The sequence below is a fragment of the Carettochelys insculpta genome, chromosome 1 (assembly GCF_033958435.1).
Source record: "Carettochelys insculpta isolate YL-2023 chromosome 1, ASM3395843v1, whole genome shotgun sequence".
Lineage (NCBI taxonomy): Eukaryota > Metazoa > Chordata > Testudines > Carettochelyidae > Carettochelys > Carettochelys insculpta.
Window position 1 is genome coordinate 140,692,360 of NC_134137.1, and position 21,557 is coordinate 140,713,916.

Genomic DNA, 21,557 nt, shown 5'->3' on the forward strand with positions numbered 1-21,557 from the left:
GCAGAGAATTCCAGGCCATAGGTGACACAAAGAGTAAGCTTCTTGCTTCTAGAGATGGTTTCTCTAGCCCAAGAGAGAGAAACACATACATTGACAGGGCAACAGGCCAGAACAGAGTCTGATATAGAAAGGTGAATACTCATTGGCTATGGTTACACTAGTGAGATTTGTAGGCAAAATTAGAATTTTGTAGACAAAACTTTTGGACCGTGCATGTTTTGGGAATAAGGGAACTTCGAAGCTCGGCAGGTACTTTGATGCACCTGTGGCTATGCTGCCTGGCAGTGCTTCAAAGTTTGATGTTCCCGTGGCAGCCATTATGCTAATGAATTGCTGCATATGCATCACAGCAACTTATCAGCCTCCTCCAATTGGGCTGTTTACCATACCCCCTTCAAAGAAGGGGGCTAGTGTAGGAGCACCTGAAATGCATTTTCTCAGCAGAAACTGCTGATATAAAAGCTATGTAGGTGCTCCACGGGCCCTTTTGTCAGCAGAGCCGATCAAAAGATCCATCTTTTATGTGCAGATGCGACCTGTCAACAGACGTTTCCGACCGTAACTTCTGTAGAGATCGCTGCAGTGTAACTGTAATCAGAAAGTTCATTGACTTCACTCAGTGTAAATATGGGGAGAAATTGGCTCAGTCTGAGGAAGCTTCACTGCTGTTGACAGAGAAGGCTTCTGGTTTCCCAGGCAGCCCTGTTTGCAGAACTTTCGGTCAGCCATTCTGTCTTTTTTAATGTGCTTTTGTGTGTAGACATTGTAGTGGAAATGTGTAAGACAATTGTGAAATTGATGAGACTAGGTGGTATACAGCAGTTGTTCCCTGTTTATGCCTGATTCTCAATTTCAGGGCCGAATGCCCGAGGCAGCCACTTGTGCTTTTTACTTTTCATTATTTTTTCATGATTCTCAAAGAGTTAGCTGCTTGCTCAAGATGATAGTTTAGTAATGCATTGTTTACCTTCAACAAGTTCTGGGACAGGTCCCAAGGCTATCCACGTGGTACAGGAGTACAGAAGTGTACGGGACAATCACATAGTCATCTTTGTTGGCTGTTTGCCACTTGCCAAAGCCAAAGCTAATTATCAGAACTGGGAAAATATGCAATGTATCAACAATCTTGTCAGGCTCTCAAAACAATCTTTTTGGGTTCTCAAAACAATAGGTTAATGTAGATCCTATAGTATATAAATGCCGGGAATATTCCTAATATTGGAACCTCAGCATAGACCAGAGCCATTGGAGATGCAACATATTGGCCATCAGGGTCTGTCCACTGTCCTTCAGGAGTTACCAGCAGCAGAAAGGACATAAGCTTTGTACTTTACTTTGACATTCACTTAATTTCATTGTTAAATCTGCACCTAATTTGTGTGCTTCTTGCCTCCAAATCCATTAAGGAAAGAACCATTGCCTCTTGGCAAGTAAGACACTATCTGTTGACAGAGGTACTGCTGAGGGCTTTTTGTTGACAGTGACCTCTGTCGACAGAGCGCGCCGGTGTAGATGTAGTCTATGTGTCAGACCCACAGATAGAGAACTTCCGTTCCCAACTCTATTAGTGTATCTGTTTTCATGAACATTACAGTCACTTTATAAAAATTATGAACAATTATATGAATTTGGGAACAGCAAACCCTCTGACTGTGTCTACACTATCAGATAAATTCAAATTTATTAATATCGAGTTTATAATTTTCGAATTTATAAGTTCAAATTTGACCATCTTCGCCTCTCCATGTGCTCTTCACCAAGTTGACATTATTGCTACATTCAATTGGCAAACATTGACTGTTGCAGTAGTGCATTGTGGGAGCCTCCCCCACAGGTCCCTCATCCCTGTAGCATTCTGGGTATGCTTGCTGGTCTTTTACATCATCTTTTCACATTGCATTTTCCTCATTCGCCTCCTGTGGTAAGCAAATGTCCATTTTTCCCATTGAAAGGAAGGAAAAGTAGGGTATACACAAAGATGGCAAAAAAGTTTACAGACATGTCTTTCTTCTGTAGCTGAATTCTCAACTAGCCATCCACTGAATGTCGCCCCTCCCGTGATTGCATTCAGTCCCTGAAAATAATACAGGGTTCCTAAAAAGCTTGAAGAAAGAGAAGATAGGAAAGTTTTTTTTTTTTAAAAAGGGAGTTGCTGAGGGGAGGGTCTTTGGCTTTCAGGTGCACTACAAGGCTTCTGTGCACAGGATGTGTTCTCAACTGGCCATCCACTAAGTCTCCCTCCTCCCGTGATTGCATCTGATCCCTGCAAATAATACAGGGACCCATACTGCATTCTCAAAGTTAGAAGAAAGAGGATTGAAAAGTCTAGGAAGTTTTCCTTTGTTTTTATTCTTTTTTACTTCTTCTTCACTACACAGACATTGTCAACATGGGTGATGGCAGTGAAATATCACACACTGAACTTAAAATGGAAAGAAGAATCTCAACTAGCCCTCTCCCCTGTGTTATTGGGGGGATCAAAGCATGAAGAGAGATCGGAAATGTTAGGAAAAAGATTTTATAAGAAAATATCAAAGCAGCAGGTGTCCGCGATGGACAGCAAGCCCCTGAAAATATTTTTGGAGGTGGGAGATGCTGTGGTCTGTGGCTGCAGAGCCGGTTGGAATGTTAAGGTAGCTGAAGTAGTCCCCCCGACTATCTTAGCTGCCAGGGGACACTTACCCCTGGCTGCTGCAAGCACCACTGGTCTCTTGCTAGGGGTGTTGTGGGTTTGAGTGGGGGGCAGTTGAATTGGTCTCCCCTACTATCTTAGCTGCCAGGAGAGACTTCCCCACAGTGGCAGCAAGCCCCCAAATACTTTAGTCACTGGGGGGAGACATCCCTCTGGTGGTAGCAAGCCCCTGAATACCTTAGTCACTGGGGGAGACAGTGGCTGCAAGTCTCTGAAATTCTTTCCTGCCCTTGGAGCCCTATACATGCACAAGCCAGGACATGGTGCTGCCTGGCAGTGTGGTCAGCACCGAACAGCAGGCACGTCCTTTTATGGATTTGGGGGCTACCCACATGATGTGGCTGATTGTGGAAAAGATACCGACTGTGTGGCATATGTCGGGGATGGAGGGAGGTTTGTACACAAATGTAAACTGCCGAGAAGTTTCTTGGCATCTTATGCAAGCACGACCCCCACAACAGCCTTGTTGTCACATGTGCAGCAGGTCAGTGGCTGGTGCCAGGCAGCACAGAAAAAAATAACAAGAGTAGAGACAGAACCCCAAACCCCTGCAGGGGCTACTTGTAATGGGTAGATGCGCTCACAGTGCTAATAGCAACAAAAGAGAAGACATTTCTCAGTCTGTCGTACAAACATGAGCCCACAGCCACAGGCTTGCTGCTCCTGCTTTGAAATTCACGGTGTTCCTGTTACTTCATTCTGGCACATCTGGAGAGCAGCAGCCAGAGCAGAGCACTGAGGGGCATTGTGGGTGACATATGGGACACTTCTGGAGGCTAATAAATTCAATTTTAAGATGTGGTGATTCCACACTGGCCTTTAATCAAATTTTTGAATTCAAGCTTGACATGATACCCATCAGGTAACGACGATATTGTAATCTCAATATCAGTGCTCCTTAAATCGAGCTAATGGTATTGAAAGTGAAGACAGTTATGTAGTAACACCGAGATAACTGCCTTAAATTTGAATTTATTTCATAGTGTAGACCCAACCTCTGTCAAAAGTAATATTGTGATTCTAGTCCAGCCTCCAGACCACCCTTGCCAAACTGTCACATTTACTGATATGATTTGCAATTTGTGCTCCTTTTATCCCTAAGTTCACATCTCTCTTTATCAATCATTCCAGTAAGAAGGCAGTACGATAAAATTCTCTTGTATTTCTCAAATGGGATAATCTGGTATTTTGTTACTGCAGAGGAACCCCTTCTTTACCTTTGTATTATGGCCTCAAGGCCAAATCCATATCAAATCCATGTTATGACTGGCTATAAGTCCAAATTTCAGCAGTGACTAGTCCTGTAATGCTGCATGTATTTTGTGTTTGTTTGTTGGTTGGTTTTCCTTTATCACTACCTGGAATGAGGGACTCCCCACTAACTAGTAGTAAGAAACTACAGACAGTCCTGAAGCTCCATGTTCACCCCTTTTTTACTGCTTCCTGACTGCTTCCTTTTCAAGAGTGCCAGCAGTGGCATGGGGTAGTACAGTATCAGCACCACCTGTGAATGATGGAGAGCAGCAAACAGCTAAACCAAAGGCACATCTTATAAAAGAATAAGGCAATAAAAGCTTTCAGCATGACACGGTAAAGCTTGCAGACCACTGTAGTCTAAGTATTTTGAAACCAAATTCAAGGAGCTGCTTAAAGTGAGGAACAGAAGAACAATACGAAGAAATTATTTCCTTGAGCACTGATTGCAGTGTTTGCATACACTACTACTTTTTTTCAAAGGTGGGGAATATTTTCTTTTTTCTTCCTTAACTTGGCTTAAACATGAACTCCTATATGCCAGTTTCATCCTCATCTTAGCATCATGCTGCCTTGTATAGCCAGCCGGCTTGATCACAAACATAATCCTTTGTAGTTGTGCCAAGCACTAACAGACTTGAAGCTAGGAAAAAGATAAGTAGAAACCAGGGACACCTTCAAATGCAAAGAGTCCGTCTGTTGTGATATCTAGCAGGTGGACTCCTTTAATAACCCATCTGGTTTGATGAGGAATGTTCCCCATCCTGATCTCAAGGACAAATGCTGCCATATACCCTATTAGCGTAGAGGTTGAGTTCTTTATTCTAACTGTATATTATAGTAGATACCAGAAGACCTCCATCAGCAAACGTATATAAAAACCTAGCATTTTACCATTGTTCCAAACAGCATAACATTAACAAAGAAAACAAAAGCAATGTCATCTTTCTTAATAAACAGTATTGACTTCTTAGGACACTGACATACATACACACCAAATGTAGAAAATGCTGGGAGACAAATTTTCTTTACCCCCAATAAAAGAATAATAATTTCTGAAACTGAATAAACTAGGACAGCTAGTAAATGCTGTGATAATACTTTTTTTTTACTTACGAAAAATGAAATTTCATTGCATCAACTATTTTAATAGGCACTCTAAGTTCTGTAGAAGGTAATGTTTGAAATAAAATAACTCTCTCATCTTTGTTTCTCTTTCTCTTCATTCAGCCTTTTTAAAACTTACATTCATTAGCTCAGGATATGATCATTACATAAAGACTAAAGTCCAACTCAACAGCCCATGCTGAACAGCCAAGATACCATAGTGAGAAATCAATTGTCAGGAAATATGCAGGATAAACATACAGACTAGTGTATTTTAGTCTACTTTCATTCTCTTCTAGCACCAGCAGTATTTCTGTCATATTCTTCTCCTTCCATATTGCTTCTGTCTTTATGCCTCCTCACACCTGCTACCCAAACCTGCCTTATCTGCTGCAATTGATTTAGAACACAAAAATTAACTTGGGCAAGGGGTGAACAGAAATATGACAAGAACAATACAAATAAATTGCAAGCATCTGTGCTCTATGGCAAGCTCTTGCCTTTTTGTTTGTATTTGTGAAATTCCAGAAACGGTTACTTCTTTCCAAGCAATGAATACTGAAAGCAGTGCCTTCAAATTTTCTAATGGGTTTTGTCTGTAAATCTCCTGAATATGACTTGAAACATGTGCAAGTGTTGGTGGTTCCACCATGCTCTCAAGGTAGTCAGGTTAACAATTAACCAGTTGCAGATTAACCATAACCGATAAGGCTCATCAGTTTAGGCTAACAGGTAGGGGCTGGAGCAGCCCATAGCTTGTCATGGGCAGGGTCTGTTCCAGCCTCACAGGATTATGCAGGTGGGGCATGGTCCAGAGTGACTAGAGAAGCTCTGTCTTTGATGGCCCAGAGGTGCTGAGGAGGCTGCTCCAACCCAGACAGTTCCCCAAGTCCCAGCCCAGGGTACATGAGGATGCCAGGAACAGGAGCTGCTCTGACCTGTCTGGAGTGCCCCTACTTCCAGCAGCACTTTCAGGCTGGGCCACTGTGGATGTGGGTCGCTTTAGCCAGTCCAGAGGAGTCCCTATCCAGGGCAGGAGGGGAGGTTCCTCAGCCCCCCCACCTGTTTAACAGTAACCAGTTAAACCTAGTGCTTAATCAACTAACTCATTAAACAGGATCTTACATCCCTAAGTCAAAATCCTATTACTGTGTTCAAACATGAAATGAAGTGTTTACATTGGTATTATCTTACTCATGGCATTGTTTTTGTCTTGAAAATGTATTTAGTCCTGACTCTTCTGTACTCTTTAGTGGGGGAAGTGGTGTGAAGGGGAAAGAATCAGAATGCCCATAGGCAAACTGTTCACATGAAAGAAGCACTGCTGAAAAACGGAATAGGATGTTTCACCAAGGATTGCCCATGTACAACTCATTGTTAGAGCTCTGCATATCCACATATATCCAATTTATACCCACAGGTATCTGCATCTGCAGATGTGGCTGTAGATATCCACGGCTCATTTTCGCAGATGTGAATGCAGATACAAATTTTGTATCTAGAACCCTGCACATTTTTCACTATCTGCTTATATCCATGGTTATTTGCATCTGTGGATATCTGCAGCTCATTGTTGTGGACACAGATGTGAATACAAAATTTGGTTCTACCCCTTATCCCACCTGAACTTTGCCACAGACCGAACACCATCGTGAATGGCAACAGGAAAAAACATGGGGGCTTATGCATTTCAAACAGACAGAGAAAGTAGGCTTTGCAGTGGCTAAGGAGAAGCTGAGACAAAAAGGCCGTTGAGTTAGATCATGGTCGATTTCTCCTCCATCAACAAAGTGAGATAAGAAGGCTTCTGCCTTCTCTTCAGAGCGCTGTCAGTCTTATGGAAAAAATGTGCATTATATGAAAAATGCTTAGTACAATTATTAATAACCCTTCTTACAAGTCCCTGCACAGGGGCCATAGCTGCTAGTCTAGTCTGTAGGATGAAGTATAGTAATAAAGGGACTGGGCTTTTACCATACAACCTTGGGCCTGTGGAACCCCAACAGAAACCTTCATAATGGGGCCTCATTTTCATTACAAAAGGTATACTCTGAGTATGAGTTGTATGAGAGGGAGAAGGGAAATAAAATAACGCAACAGTATCTGGTGACATGTTTAGCTTATTTTTATACACGTTTTCTAAAGAGTGGGGTAGATCCATAGCTGGTATACAGTGACCATGTTCCATTGACACATACAGAACTGTGCCAAGTCACTCTAGCTGAATCTCTGTGGTATTTCTACCATAAAAAGCCTTTTAATAGGTGCATTAGGTGAGCTTGTGCCCAATATGTTAAAGTGCTTGTAAATATGCATCAAAACTTGATGTGCTCTTAGATTAGCAGCAGAAATATAATGGGTGTTAGATCAGACTGGTGATAAGAGATAGCGCTATGAGTACTATTTAAAGTAGAGCCCTATGCATTGCTATGGGGAGATGTGCAGCAGGACTGGTATCCTGTAGTTCCACAGGACTCACTGCCATAATAGTGGGAGCAGGTATGAGCAGAATTAAAGAATAGGCCACTACGGCTCTAATCTAAAGTACTGGATTCCACAAGGATGCTTAGCAGCTGGTTCTATTACATTTACGCACTTTACCACCAAAATAGTTTGACTCAGTCAATATTCCTTTTGAGCAAATGTGGCAGAGTCCCACCTTCCAATACAAGAGTACACAACTCTTCTAAATTCATATACATGCTGGCCAATCCGTTCGTTTTTTGCTACTGTACACCAAATACTCTGAGGTTACACACTTCCTAGGTTAGATCTGTCAGATATGATCGATATCACAAAAGGAGCCACAGGAAAGATCACTGTACACTGTATTATAAATTACCTGGTGAACAAACAAGTTAAATCCATCAGCTGTGCCATTGCCCCAACCACCCCACAAAAAAATAAATCGTATTTTATAGCTACTAGTCTATTCTATTCATACACTTGCTTAAAAGGCCATCAATGTCTCTAAGTGGTCAGATCCATGGGCTGCAAACATTCGATGAATGGAGAGTACACTTTGACCACAGTGTCTTCTTCCACCAGTAGAAATATGGCTTAGAACTCCATGGCTATGTCTACACTTGCCCCCTTCTTTGAAGGGGGCATGGTAATCAGACTAATCGGAGAATACTAATGAAGTGCTGAGATGACTACGCAGCACTTCGTTAGGCTAATTCTCCCCAGTGCAACTTCAAAGTGTCAAACTTTGAAGTGCTGGAATGCCATGTAGCTGCAGGCACTTCAAAGTTTGACACTTTGAAGCTGCCCCAAGGGAGAATTAGCCTAATGAAGTGCTGCATATTCATTACAGCACATCATTGGTATTCTCTGATCAGGCTGATTACCATGTGCCCTTCGAAGAAGGGGGCAAGTGTAGACATAGGCCATGAGAAGTAAACTATGGAATGCTCATTTTATAGACAGTGGAACATGTTAAATTATTACAGGAAAATAACTGGAGTGAAATTCTGTTGAGAACCTTGTGATAACTGTAAGCCCCACACTAAACTCATAGGTCACCAGTTTGCAAGATAATGACCAAGCCATAAGGGAAGAAAAGAGCATTCCCAGAAGGCTACCATTAATAGATTACTAGCCAAGTATTAAATTTACACTTATTGTGAATACTTATACTGTTGTGAATAACGAACAGTCCACTATGTCTGATTTCCCAAAACTGTTTATCAGTAAGACACAAATGGCAAGATGCTGCAAAAATAGTGAGGGGATTTTAACTGTAAGTATGAATTCCCAGGAAAGTGGAATCTTTCTGAATAAAAGTATGATTGAACAATTACTCATATTACCAGATGACATTTTTCTTATGAAAATCTCCGTTAAGTGGCCAGGCAAAGGCAATATTATTACATTAATATGCAGTCATCACTTATCACATGCTTAAAGAGAGGACTGAAATGGGTAATAAAGCCCATTGCCCTAGGAACTTCTCCCATCTTCTGCTTTTTAATGGATAAGTGAGCTACCAAAGAGTCATCTTTATGAAAAATAAAATAAGATTGAAAAATGTTGTTTTCATAGGTGTCCAGCCATTGAACTGTCTGTGGAACCTTTCCTGGCAGATTTGTGGTTAATGACACTGCTACCCTCCACTTCTTCTACTTAGCATGTATGAAGAGCATTTGTTTAGTAACTTTGAAATCTAGGCATCTACTTAAATCTCAAGTATTTCCCTCTCTACAAAGACCCTCCCTTCCTCCATCCTCCTCCCCCCACCTAACTTGCTCATCGAAAGAAACCTGTAGCAGAATAGGAAATGGACATCAACTCTCCTGATTTCTCATCCTTTTCCACTTCTTTGGCATGCTGCTACATGCAATCTTCAGGAAGAAATGGAAAGTGGCTAATAGCAGCACAAACTACCACTTTTGCATCTGGTGAATGATATTAACTGAAAATGAGTTTTCGCTGAAATTAGTGATTTCTATCAGTTAGATAAGGACCATTAGCAGACAAATCAGAATGAATTATTCCCATTCCCTCAATCCATTACATGTAAGTGATCTCATACAAAGCATTGTTTAGATGTGTATCAGTTCAGTCCAGCACACAGAAACCAAAATCTGTGTCATGTGTATAAAATGACCTCCATTTGGAAAGCAATGCATGCAGACAGGATTTGGCAAATTCACTCTGTGTTAGGGAAGGTTTACACTTCTCAGTGCAAAGCTGACCTAAAGGCAATGTTACCACCCCACAGAAGATCACCCGCCCCACTAGGGGATCACCTGGGTGTTGGGGGGATCACTAGATGGTATATAACCAGCAGAAGGCTCTCACACTGTATTGCCATTATACCACGGAAAGGAGCATTGCTGAAGAAAACTGGATACATACAGGGACAATTCCCATACCACATCAGTTCTAGGTTGCACCTTTGCCTATTAGAAATGTTCCACTCTGACATAAGTTAGAGCAGCCCTAACACTGCTTAACATTTATTGCAGGGATAGGGAAGTAGGGACAGCCACACAGAGAACAATACTACCAATCTGCCTGTAGAAGATTATGGGGATTGGGCCACGGGAAAAGAAGCTCCAGTGATCCTCAATGGTCATAAAACTTGCTTGGGAACAGAAAGTGTTTGCATGAATTACAGCAGCCAGTGGGTTGCCCTGGCATCAGTATGGCCCCGAGTTCAGGGAGTTCAAAGGAAGGTTAAAGTCATGTTCGCAATCTTCTAACCTGCACAGCATGGAGTGGTTTTCAGCTGCAGTTCTATTTCTGGCCCTTTATATTTATATTTTTTTTTTGTGTTTAAATCCTTCATGCTGAGGATAAAATTGTATACATCTGGTACAAGGGACTGCAACAATAGTGAACCAGCAATTTGGAAACAGAGGACTGAGTAACATTACATTGGCAACATATCACTTAAGACATCTCATTAAGTAATTGATTTCTATTTGTTTAATTTGAAAGGGGTGTTTGTATTGTATTGGTGAATGGCTTTCAAATACTACATATGAGTATAAGGGGAGGCAACAGCTAATAAAATACAGTGAACATATTTCCCAATAGCCACCAAGGGCCTACTTTTTTCATGCCATTATAAAAAGTGGTCACCTTCCATACTGGGACTTCAGATAGAAGAATTCTCATAAGGACTGAGGTCTTACTCAGCCTTTGAAGAGGGCTGCAATTATTAGGAGATCATTAGCGAGGGTGCCGTGACACGTTACTTGTCATCTGCTCCATGGAACTGTGTCGCCATCCTACTCTTTACAGCCACTCTCAGTTATAAGATGTACTAAACAAGACATTGGCAGGCTGCTTCTTTTATACCTCATTGTATTGTGCTGTCCTCCAATGACGAAATCCATAATTCTGTCCTACCAAAGTGTATGTAGCAATTAGAAAGCCTAGGTTTTAAATTTTGAACTGAAATATGCTGCTAGGACAACACTCATTTTTGTGTGAGAAAAATAAAATATAAGTGATTTAAATATGTTGCTTAAATTCTTTCCAAATAAAAATGACCCTCCTTTACTGACGCATTTAAGACATATACATGAGTGAATCACACTGCTAGAATAGATAATAATACAACCTAAATGTTACATAGCACCTTTCCCATCAGTAGATTTCAAAGCATTTCATGAGCTTTAAATGAATTTATTCAAATACCCCTCTGAGGTCTGAAAGTACTATCTCAGTTTTACTGATTGGAAACTGAGAGACAGAAAGGCTAAGTGAAATGACAAAAGAAATGCCGAAATTGAGGTAAGGCTGTAAATTACAGTAAACCTTTGAGTTACTGCACCCCCCCCATATAACTCAAATCTTCATGCAAGTTAACAGGGAGATGGGAGCCAGGCTGTCCCCTGGTTCCTGGCTCCCCTCAGCTTGCAGGAGCAGTGTAATTGACCAGCCCTGTTGGGCCAGTGAGTTTCCTGGGTCACAGAGTGGTGGTGAGCTGGGAACCAGGGGGCAGCCTGGTTCCTCTGTCGATGCCACTTGCAAGACCTGAGAACCTGACCAGCCATGTGCTGGTTAGTTTTCTGTGTCCCACAAGCTGCAGGGAGCTGGCAACCAAGTGGCAGCCTGGTTCCCAGCTCTCTGCTGCTTTCAGGACTCAGGAAACCGACCAGCTCATGGCTGGTCAGTTTCCCAGTTCCCACCAGTGCAAATCAGCTGGAAACCAGGCTGCCACTTGGTTCGCAGCTCCCTTCTGCTTGCTGACCAGGCAACTGAGCAGCCCTGGTGGGCTGTTCAGTTTCCTGGCTGCTTCTCCCTTCCTTCCACGAGTGGTGCGGCTGTCAGCCTGACAGCCTCACTGCTGGGGGGATGGCAGGGGGAAGGCTTTTAGCTTGCCTAACTGCCCACTACTGTGGGCAGCTAGGCAAACTAAGAGCCCCTTCTCCCTGCCTTCCCCCAGTGACACAACTGTCAGGCTGACAGCAGCGCCACTGGGGAAAGGCAGGGACAAGGGGCAGCAGAGCAGCTTCAAATTGTGCTTAACTCGCACTAAAGCGAGTTATGCGCCACTTGAAGCCGCATATTTCGAGGGTTTAATGTAAATGCAGGTTTCTCAAATCCTGTGTTGGTGTCCTAATTACTTATCTTCTTTGCTTTCACAGAAGCTCAGGGGAAAATATTTGCAAAAGATCAATGATTTGAGTTTTTTTTAAAGAAGCTACTTGATATGAAAACAACCAACTACATTAAATAAGAACGATTCCAACTGAAAAGTAAAGTTTTGTTTTAGTATACTTAAGGCATAAAGAGAATAAATATACATCAACCACTAAAGCACCTAACAGAACCCTTACTTGGGGCTGCATTTCAATCATTAACTTGAGTAATGGGCAAGTAAGCTTTGTTTAGTTACAAACAGAGAGCTCCGACATCCTCCTCTGTACCTCCCACAGAGTGCTGTTATTCCACCTGCTTTTTTCCCCTACAAAAAAAATTAATTGCCTAACTGTAATGCAGGGACTACCTCCTGAAAAATGTGACAGCCATTACTCACTTAACAACACTTGAAAGCCACGTGCTATTCATTACTGTTAGTTAATCTGTGATGAAATTGCCAGAGTGAAACTCAGTTGTTTTAGGAAAGCACTATTATGTTCATCATGTCTGGTTGGCATGAAGCCTGGCCTGGGAGATGATTGGCACTGCTAGGGAAAGGGTCAACTGGCTCTGGGTCAGTTCTAGACATTGACTTTGAAACATGTCGTGAAAACTGTTGGGAAGTCCTGAGGGATGTCTGCTGCAGATTGGTAAGCAATCAGAAATCAAATAATACCAAAGCAAGAAAATCCTGGAATACCCTTAGTATGAATGGCATGATGTCTCTGTCTTTCACGATAGTTTTAGTCCCAACATTTTGTGCCGCAGTGACAGTTTTAAGACTAATGGTAAGAAACATTCACAAGCACAATGTGCATCCAGGTACAGTAGAATTTATAAACATTAATATTTTAAGATGAAAGTAAGATGTAATGTATAATAAGCCACGTCCTGAAAATAATAATAAACCTGTAAAAATGTGTGACTTATTACCATTACACATAGGATTTAGTAAGGACTGCTCTGCCTGGCTTATTGTGGGCCTTTGGATCATTTGTGGCACCAGATGGTAGATTTGTTATAATGGCTAAAGGTTAAACATAGTGTACCTCTTTAATCAACTTGTGGTGCAATAAAATGGTAATGAAATGCTGCAAATTTGTATTGAACAAATGCTATCCAATGACCTTCCATTTATTTGTTTGCAGATAGAAAATTTTGTGATGGAGGCTGTTTTATCCTATCAACAAAATACTATGGTGCAACAGCAACAACAGAGTCACAAGCATAACTAGGGGTTACTGGATGCTTCTCTAGCAACAGTCTTTAGGCCCCAGTCTGCTAGCTGTTGGACATGGCTGTGCAGTCAGCTATGGGAGATAGGACTAAGATGGCTACTATATTAGGGCCCATATTTTCCAAATAGTTCAGCATCCACAAATGGGAAGTATTGTGTAGTGAGATCATCTGAAAATCTGGATGTTAATTTAGGTTCCTAATGGGGAACCATAACTTTTTGAAAACCTGGCCCCATCTGTGGATACTAAACACTTGAATATCTGCTCTGAGAACCCTAAAATATTTGTGTCTAAGTGAATATCTGATTTTTTAATGTTATCTTGCTAAGTGACTATACAAGTTTTAATTCCTGAGTCTGACTGCTCTTATTTAATAATGACCATCAAAAAAGACTTCATTTCTCTTGTCATTACAACATTCCTAACCTAGGCAAGTAATTGGTGATTTTTGTTCAGCATGCTGTCCAAAGCCCATTTGGTAAAACGTATCTCCACAAAACACTCCCCCCATATTATATTCCACTTGCCTAATGCCAACAGACCCTGGTTGTCATGAACCGTGTCAAATTAAGGACCTCAGGGGCTTATTTCATGTGTTGGTATTCCATGAACTAAAAAGCACATCTCACTCAGGCCAGGCTGTAGCAGGCTTCTCAGCTTTGGTCTAGCTACCACGAGAGCTGTGGTGTCCAATACGGTCACCAGTTGCCACATGTGGCAAAGAGGATACGATGGTATGGTGGCTCATCGCTGGAGTCACATGCAGCTCATGGAGCCTTTATATGTGGCTCCTCCCAGAGCTGCACGCGAGTGCCACCTACCACTCATGCACCCTACTCCTGGTGGGAGAAGCGCGTGGCAGCTACAGCAGTGGCATTGCCAGCGACTTCAGCAGCTCCTCCAACCACAGCCACAGCAGTGGCCTCAGCTGCAGCAGTGACACCAGCCACTCTGGAAGCTCCTTTGGCCCCAGCATCTCCAGCGGTGGCTGTGGTGAATCACCAGCATTTATTGGGGCGGGGGGGGGGGGTGGAGGGAGCTGAGGGAGCCTGGCTCTGGGGGAGGGCATTTAGATGGGAGGGTACCGGGGGGGGGAACCTGGTTGTGGGGAGAGTGGGGGGCTAGGGCAAATATAGAAAAGATGACAACCACAAGTGTGACGATCTTTCAATTCCCATTGGACACCAATCCACCCTTAAATACCTGTCTCACTGATGAGGCAATATGAAGGAGACTATCTAGGTAGAAATGAACCTCACTACTATCTAGCCTGCAAGTAACTGATCACTGGTTTGACAATGGTTTTACGAAAATCCTGTGAGTCAAAAATAAAGGTAAAAGGAGAGACTGTTATTCGTAATCATCTTTATACTACATACTCCAAAGATTGCGTGTGAAAATGATTGATGAGAACATTATACACCTATTTCAGAGGAAGGTACTGCGCAAATGACTTGCAATGGCCGTAGAGATTCCTACTATTGTTTCTTAATCCAATGGTTTTTAATATGAGACACGCTCTTGCAAATTTATTTTCTTGAACACATCCAGATGGTGGGACGTATGTTACAGTTACAAGCCCCTTACGCAGAAAATTCTGAGTGTAGGGGTGTGTTTTTTTTAAATATAAAGGAGCTCAAAATAGCCCTAAAATGAGTGTGCATAAGAGAGGTTAATAAAAAAAATGTGAGTGGAAACAATGATTGGTAAAATGATTTTGTTATAACATACTAAAAATGTGTGCAGTAATAAAGGTTTTATAGAAATAACCTTCTGGGATCTTTCTGTAATATTCTAAGTGAAAAACAATAGTCCCTCAGCTCCCAACCTTTCCTGTCACTAACAGTCAAGGACATGCTGGCAAATGCAGTCCCTTCCCTGCTCGAGGAGCAGCTGTCTAGGCATGGAGCTGGCCAAGAACCTACAGCTCCCAGGGTGCCTTGGGTTCCCCCATTATGCAGTGCCTGCTCCCCGGCACAGCACAGCAGAAGAAAGGGATGGAAAGTAGACATGGATGAGTGTGCATTTGTACCCTTCTCCCGCCCTCAGCCACTCCCACGTACAGGCCTGAGTGAGGACTATCATTACCATTTTGGTGGATACAAGCCCGTTCTCTTCTGAACAAGGGAAAAACATAGTGCTCTAGAATCAATGAAAAAAAAAACAGATTTCACAAAATACATAGCCTTATTTTAGTCTAAGGCTACATCTACAATACAAGATAAATTTGAATTTCAAAGCTTTAACTTGATATTAAAATGTCACCGTCTTCGCACGTAATACTGTCAACTCGATTTATTGAGCCATAATACCAATTTCAAAATATCGATATTATGGGATGGGCATGGTGTCTATTTTGAATTTAAAATCTCGAATCAAGGCAAGTTTAGAAGCACGATGTCCTTAATTCGAATTTGTTAGCCTACAGAAGTGTCCTGTATGTATCCCACAAAGCTATGGGGTGACCTTCCAAATATGGACACTGCACTGTGTACTGCTGTCAGGTGTGTAGGAAGAAGGTCAAAGTAATCCAGCAAAGTTTTGATTGAATTTGAATTTGAATTAAAATTTGAATTGGAATTTAACAGCCCAGCCCTGCAAATAAAAAGGGCACCCATTTTGAAAAAATCCCATTGCCCATTGCGTCGCACCACATTGGTAGCAATTATCAGTAGCCCTGTACTGCAATCATGAGTACTCAGCATAGTGATCTGACTAATACTTTTCAGGCATACAAGAGAGCCCCAGCTTGGACCCACTATGAGATTCTGGATCTCATTGCCATTTGGGGAGACCAATCGGTGGCAAAGAGACTTTGGATGGCTGAGAGAAATGTGGCCATCTATGACCAGATGGCGCGTGAGATTGCCATCTGAAGTTACTCCCTGGATGCTATGCAATGCTGGGTGAAGGTTAAAGAACTCCATCAGGCTTATCAAAAAGTGTGTGAAGCCAACCAGTGGTCAGGGGAGGCTCCATGGACCTGCTGCTATTATCAATAACTTCAAGTGCTTCTTGGGAGCAAACCCACCACGGAGCCTGGACTGAATTATGACACTTGTGGAGGTCCTGGTATGGAGTTCAGGGTGAGCCTAGAGGAGCAGGGTGGCCTGAAGGTAGAGGGCAACAGAGAGGAGGAAAGGAACAATGAGCAGCGGACAGAGGAAGTTCTTCTGGACAGCCTGGAGCTCTTCACCATCAACCTGGAACCAGTCCCCTCCACAGCATTCCCCTCCACTCTGGGACCCTCCACAGAAGTCCCCTCCACACTGGTCCCCGAGCCCTTTGGAGCAAGCGGTTTGGGTGAGTCTTTATTCTGCAAGCTAGAAGCGGGTTGGGGGTGGGTATAGCTACAGGGTTGTGTCTAGGTACAGGTTTGCCAGCTTGGCTTCTGTGCCCCTCAGAACAATGTGTTAATGTTTCTTGGGATGGAGCACTTCGCCTTTTTGGAGATCTCCTTGAAGGCCTCATCCAGTCACTCTTGTATTTTTTTACGAGATTCTTGGGGAGGTCTGACTTGTTGCAGCTTCCATGGTAGCGCACCTTGCCACACCAGGCAACTAGATAGTGATCTGGTGTCATGGCACCACACAGCATTTTAGCAAATTTTCCAGGCTTTTGGTCACAGAGCAGGAGTAGCTGTTCTTTCTCCATATCTCTGAGTTTTAGGAGGGTGATGTCTCCTCTGGCAACCTGCAGAAGCACAGGAATTCATATCTGCCTTTTTTTTTTTAACATGCTTCCTGCCCCTTTACACTGGTCTGGTGGGTGCTCAGTTCCCCACAGCACAGCATGGTTTGCAGGCTCTGCAGGGTGTTCCCTGCCCTATGTCCCTTTCCAAACAGCATTTCTTTTTATTTTTCCTGACTTCCCCATGCCATACTGATGCCGGGCTCTACTGGGCTTTTCTCATCCCATGTCCCCTTCCCCCAGCATTTCCTTTCCAGCATTTCTTTTCATTTTTCAGGACTCCTCTGCTGCTGGGCTCTGCTGTGCTTTTCCCATGCCATGTCCCATCCTCCCAGCATTTCTTTACATTTTCCTGGGCCTCCATAGCACCCCGCAACTGCCAGGCTCTGCTGGGCATTTCTCCTCCCAATTGCCCTTCCTCCAGCATTTCTTTTGATTTTCGAGGACTCCCTGACACCACACAGCTGCCGGACTCTGCTGTGCTTTTTGCACTCCCATGTCGCTTTCCAAGCACCATTTGTTTTCAGTTCTCAAGAATCACCCTGCACCATGTGGGGGATTCCTCCGCTGTGCTTTTCCCCTCCCATGTCCCTTTACATCTAGTCTTTCTTTGGATATTTATTTTTTTACAATATTTTTATTGTGCATTGAAGTCCCACACACAGCCGTCCATTTGTCACTGCCACATGACACCTGTCCAGGACCCCTGGTAGCTGCCCCTGCTTTGTAGACCTTCCCATTCCCACCAAAGGAGGACAATTGCTTGTAACTTACCATGTCCACAAAGCAATGTGCTGGATAAGCGATGGCAAGTCAGGTATTGTGAAATGCACACTTACTGTACCATCCTTAATAACCCATGTATCCTTCAAAAGTATACTTCCACTGATAGTACACAAAAAGACCTATTCATTGTAATTCAAAGCACATTATGTGAATTGCATCTTAATTTTTACCTTAATTTTCCAGACCCAGTGCCAGTGTTTCAGAGAAAACCAGGAGACTCAAGAAATGCAAACAAGATTTAATCCTGCAGCACATGGAAAACACTGAGGCAGAGCACAAGAACCTGACAAAGGACACTGCTCATTGGCGTCAGAGTACAGCTGAGTGGTGTCACAGTCAAGTAAACTTTAATGAGAGAATGCTTCACCTCCAGCAGCAGCAAATGTCAAAAATGAATGGGGCTGCAGCAAAGCAGAGTGACATCATGGCAAAATTCATAAAGGCCATTACTGAGCAGACGGAGGTCCTGCACTCCTGGCTGCAGCTGCACAGGGACTCCAAACCCAGCAGGGCACCAGCTGATACCCACTGGCTGGAGTCCCCTGAGGAGAGGTCACGCACCCCCCACATCTTTGTGGTCCCCACACGCAGGGAGGGAGGGCAACGCTACCTTGCCACTCGAGCCCCAAAAGACACTGCAAAAGACACTCTTTGAGCACCCTGGAGAAGGCTCCTTTTCCCAGCCAGTTAAACCTCTCCTCCCCCACACAAAATAAAATCATTCCTTTCAGCTTAGTGGGATTTCTTGCCCTGCAGGAGTGTGTGGCCGGGACACAAATCAAACTGGGTGGATATGAGGAGGGTGAGTGGCTCTGAAGGCACAGCTGGCCAGTGATAATCCCTAGTCCACTGGAGACACACGGCTGAGGGAGACGTGTGGGTGGGGGAAGGGGGAGTGCTGCTGATAGTTCAGGTTGGCAGTAAAACTCCCTGGTCCGCAGCAGCTACAGGACTGAGGGAACTGAGTGGGGTGGGGTGGGGGGTGCTGAAGGCACAGCTGCTCACCATATGCATTCTATTTACCCCCTCCCACCAAGTAAGAGCACTCATTCATTACAGCACGGTATGATTTATTGGCACTATGGCAGAGACGTACAGAGGTAGCATTTGCACTACAAACCAGTCACAAAGCTGTTTCTTAAAGCATCCCTTATTGCTGCAGCCTGAGCGTGGCTAATTGTGAATGGCAATACAGACAGCTGCAAGTAAGTCCTGCCTATTGCCTCTGCTTCAGAATTCCAGATAGAGGGGAAAGTCTCCGGCCTTGATTCACGTATGTTGTGCAAAATAGCACATGCTGTAATAACAGTTAGGACATTCGCTTCAGAAATGTCCAAATGGGTCAATAAACATCTGAACCTCACTTTCAAACATTCCAAGTTGCATTCTACGATCTTTCTGAACCTCCTCAGTCTGTGATGAAACTTTTCCTTGCCAGGGTCCAGGGCTTCTGTTAGGGTTTCATCAGGCAGGGAAGCAGAGAGTAAGCCAGGTTTCCCAATACAACAATGGGCGTCTCCACATCACCAACATTAATTTTCAGATCAGGGAAAACAGTCCCATCCAGGAACTTTTGGTACAGTCCCAAATTTTGGAATATGTGTGCATCATGAACCCTCCCTGACCAGCCAACATTGATGTTGGTAAAATGACCTTTGTGATCTACCAACCCCTGCATGATCATGGAGAAGTGCCCCTTTTAGACTAATATACTGCAATGTCAGGTGGGCTGGGGCCATGATGGGTATGTGTATGCCGTCTATTGCCCCACTGAAGTTAGGAAAGCCCTGGGCAGCAAAGCCATCCACTATGGCCTGTATATCTCTCAGGGTCAGTCTTCAGGAGGAGATGCCGAGAGACTGTATGGGCCATCTCCATCACCACGATCCCCATTGTAGATCTGTTCACCCTGAACTGATTTGCCACTGACCAGTAACTGTCAGGGTTGCAAACTTCCATAGTGCAATTGCCACTTGCTTCTGAACCGTTAAAGCCAGCCTCATTTTGGTGTTGCTGTGCTTCAGGGCAGGCACCAGCACATCACAATGTTCCATAAAGGTGGACTTGCACATGCAAAAGTTCTGCACCCACTGCTGGTTGTCCCAGGATTTCAAAACAATGTAATCCCACCAGTATGTGTTGGTCTCTTGAGTCCAAAACTGCCACTCCACTCTCAGCAATGCAATTATGACAGCCACCAGCTCTGAGTTCTTGGACCATAGTTAGGGCAATTGCTGTTCCAAACCACCATTCTTGTCTTCTTCATCGTTAGCAGCACCAGCAGCATTAGGATAGCCGAGCATCATTGAGCTTTGGAATGGAAGGACAAATGGTGTGACAGCCGCTGTGATTGCCAAAATGATCTGTGCTATGAGTTGTGGCATTTGTGGATCCATGCTTGCTCTGGAATGCTGTAGCAGGAAATGGCATGATCTCCAGGTTTTTTTTTTTCACGTGGTTAGTGATGCAGTGAATTCTGGGATAGTGCTTGAAATTCTAGGATTCCAACATGAAACACCCACAAACAACCATGGCTAATGCACTGTGGGATAGTTACCCACAATGCACTACTCACACTGTCAAACATAGAGATGCAACATGGAAAAAAGGTGGGTTGAATTTCAGGAAGCTTTGTGGACGCTTTATTCAAATTCATAATATTGAGGTTAAATATTCAAATTTATGTGATATCGAATTTATCTCGTAGTGTAGACGCAGCCTAAGCCCCCCTTGGCATTCATTTTTAAAGTGGCACCAGAAAGAAACCAGATATTTTCTACCCTTCCAGTGTATATTATTTTCTGTTCCTTCTTGAAATGGCCCATGCTGTGATCAAGCTGCCCTTATGTTTAACTCAAGTTAATTGGCATACAACACTGCAAACTGTATCAGCCCTATGGCTTTGTCTACTCTTGCCCCCTTCATTGAAGGGGGCATGGTAATCAGCCAGAGCAGAGAATACTAATGAAGTGCTGCAATGAATACGCAACATCTCATTAGGCTAATTCTCCCTGCAGCAACTTTGAACTTGCAAACTTCGAAGCACCGGCATGCCATGTAGCCGTGGGCACTTCAAAGTACCCGCATAACTTTGAAGTGCCTTTACTGCCAGTCATTGTGGGGAGTAAGGGTACTTCTAAGTGCCTGCAGCTACATGGCATCCCAGTGCTTCAAAGTTTTCAACTTCAAAGTTGCTGCAGGGAGAATTAGCCTAATGAGGTGTTGCATATTCATTGCAACATTTCATTAGTATTCTGCGCGCAGGTTGATTACCATGCCCCCTTCAAAGAAGGGGGCTAGTATAGACACAGCCTATGTGTTTTATCACACAGGATTAATTTATTATTTAAATGTGCACCACCAGTCAGCAGCTGGACTGGCTTTGCTGCTGCAAAAGGAATCACATTAGATAAAAGATACTAAGGCAGTTGAATTTATTTAGCTCAGCTTTAGGGTCTGATTGATCTGTGCGCAGAGCAGGGCCTGATGGGGCAATGAGGAAGAGTTAGGTTTGCATATAATAACTTTACAGTCCCAGACGTCTGATCTGGGTCTGTTGCAGGTGGGGCTGGTTAGGTAATGATAAGACTTAGAGAAGATTTTGGGCTGCTTTTGCCAAGTTTCTACAGCCCCGAAGGGCCACAGCTGAGGCTTGCTAGAATGCAGCATAATTCCAACCATGTTCCCTTTCA

The 21,557-nt window shown here is 43.5% G+C and overlaps 1 protein-coding gene and 1 non-coding gene across 2 annotated transcripts in view; both read right to left on the bottom strand.

Moving 5' to 3' along the window:
• NLGN4X (neuroligin 4 X-linked) overlaps positions 1-21,557 on the bottom strand; it is a 264,063-nt gene that overhangs the window by 23,295 nt on the left and 219,211 nt on the right. The gene's annotated exons all lie outside the window — the stretch shown is intronic.
• Positions 11,870-11,996, bottom strand: LOC142007728 (small nucleolar RNA SNORA17). Its single transcript, XR_012644004.1, has one exon. It is a non-coding gene; the product is annotated as a small nucleolar RNA SNORA17 (small nucleolar RNA).